Below are 2590 nucleotides of genomic sequence, written 5' to 3'. Positions count from 1 at the left end.
GCAGCTGACAAGGAAATAGTTGGAAGCGATATCAAAGCACCACCTATTGGGATGCGTTGGCCTCATATGCATGCTGATCAGGTTCGTGGTATTAGTTTGAGGGAGATTGGTGGTGGTTTTGCCAGACATCATCGTGCCCCATCAATACGTGCAGCATGTTATGCCATTGCAAAACCATCTTCAATGGTACAAAAGATGCAAAACATCAAGAGGCTACGTGGACACAGAAACGCTGTGTACTGTGGTATAATATTTAATGGTTTAAGGATGAATCTTAGTGTCAAGTTCCATTTCTAATAATAGACTAATCCATTAGAGGAACTGCATACCTGAACTTATCTGTAAATTCTGCAGCTATATTAGATCGCTCAGGAAGGTATGTAATCACTGGTTCAGATGACCGCCTTGTAAAAGTATGGTCAATGGACACTGCATACTGCCTGGCCAGCTGTCGAGGGCATGAAGTGAGTTCCAAGTACTCTACGAGAATGCTATCATTTTGTTACTGTATATTTAAGTGGTGCTTAACAATTGTGTTTTTGGTGCATTTGTAAGGGTGACATAACTGATCTTGCTGTGAGTTCGAACAACATTTTTATAGCATCCGCTTCAAATGATTGTGTGATCCGCATTGTAAGTTCCTTGTATTGTTTTCTGTATATGATTCCATTATGACTTCCACATATTCGCCTCTTCACGACTTCACCCATCTGAATTTTTGTAGTGGCGATTGCCAGATGGCTTACCAATTTCTGTTCTCCGTGGACATACCGGAACTGTTACTGCTATCGCATTTAGTCCCAGACCTGGATCCCCGTACCAGCTTCTCTCGTAAGAATTCTTCTCAAATTGTTCTTTTGGCATCATGTACGCTATCTGGTGCATTATTTTCTCGCTTTTTTTTTTGGAGAATAATTAATAAATCACTATGCTTTGTCATCTTCTTACATGCTGTTTATTTGGTGTTTGTTTATGTCTATTGTTTTGCAATTTTGAGAACCAACTAATAACCACTTTGGTCACAAAGCTGGAAAATTAAATGCATTCTGATTCATACTCCCTCAGATGGAATTTATGATGTTAATTTATTATTTAAGCCGTGGAATATTTCTCTACTATGTCACTACTCGTGTCTTTATGTTGTCTTGAGGTTCTATTTGCGTGTTTCGAAAAAGGTGCTTTTATTTCATTGGCATCTTTATAAACGAGCCTTTGTTAATCTCTGCAGATCGTCCGATGATGGTACATGTAGGATATGGGATGCTCGGGGTGCCCAATTTTCTCCCCGGATATATGTCCCTAGGCCTCCTACTCCTGATGGTGATTGTTTACGTTCCTAGTTAAATTATTTTTGCTTTGACTTATTGGAAGCTGTAGACCTGACTAGGGAATCCTATTCCAGGAAAGAACAGTGGCCCTTCTTCTAGTAATGATCAGAAGAATATCTCTTGCTGTGCATTCAATGCTAATGGATCTGTCTTTGTCACTGGCAGCGCTGACACTCTTGCTAGAGTATACTCGGTAATGAAAAATGTTTCCTAATTGTATCTTGGTTTGAGTTCAAAATTGCATATCCACATTTTTCTGCCAAATTCTATAGGGTTCACTTAATTACAAAAGTTGTTTCTTGGTTACAGGTTTGGAGTGCTAATAAGATTAATAACGATGATCCGGACCAGCCGAATCATGAGATGGATGTTCTAGCTGGACATGAGAATGAGGTTAACTATGTTCAGTTCAGGTTGGCTGTTCACTTTTAAAATAACATTACTCATGAGATCCTAAGTGTCTGATCCTATTCATTTGCTGTGTTGCTTTTCAGTGGTTGTGCTGCAGGATCTAAAATTTCTGTAACTGACTACTCAAAAGACGAGAATGTTCCAAAATTTAAGAATTCCTGGTTTGTATTCTCTGCTGCAAGTAGATAATCATGCAATTATTATTAACTTTTCACCTTTTTCTAAAGTTTTTTTTTTGTGTGTGTTTGACACGGTGTCTTTTCTAGGTTTTGTCATGATAACATTGTTACATGCTCTCGTGATGGTAGTGCAATCATTTGGATCCCAAGATCAAGGAGATCGCATGTAATATTTAATTTCGCCAAAATGACTGCGACTCGCACTTCATTCAATACATTTTTTTCATACGAGCAGAGAACCAGATATTTATTTATATCTTTCAGGGGAAAAGCTGCCGATGGACACGAGCATATCATCTCAAGGTTCCACCTCCGCCCATGCCTCCTCAACCTCCTAGAGGTGGCCCACGTCAAAGGATCTTACCTACACCCCGTGGGGTTAACATGATTGCTTGGAGTCTAGATAATCGTTTTGTCCTTGCCGCTATTATGGGTAAGACTATTTTGACACTCTTAATGGCTATGAGTTTATCCCGGCCGATTTCTAGAGCGCTCCACTCTTGATAACCAGAATCATTTTCTATGTTAAAGATTGTAGAATATGCGTGTGGAATGCCTCTGATGGTAGCTTGGTACATTCTTTGACTGGTCACACAAAATCTGTGAGTGCCTGATCCCTTTTGTATATTTGGTAGACTATCTTAAGGCAAGTTTGGGAATTGCAAAGACTTT

General features: G+C 39.4%; 1 pseudogene; it reads left to right on the top strand.

Annotated features, from left to right (window-relative positions):
- LOC104760925 overlaps positions 38 to 2590 on the top strand; it is a 7356-nt pseudogene continuing 4803 nt past the window's right edge.

This window comes from Camelina sativa, chromosome 18 (genome assembly GCF_000633955.1).
Source record: "Camelina sativa cultivar DH55 chromosome 18, Cs, whole genome shotgun sequence".
Classification (NCBI taxonomy): domain Eukaryota; kingdom Viridiplantae; phylum Streptophyta; class Magnoliopsida; order Brassicales; family Brassicaceae; genus Camelina; species Camelina sativa.
The sequence above is the reverse complement of the archived record's forward strand: the minus strand, read 5'-3'. Positions and strand labels throughout refer to the sequence as shown.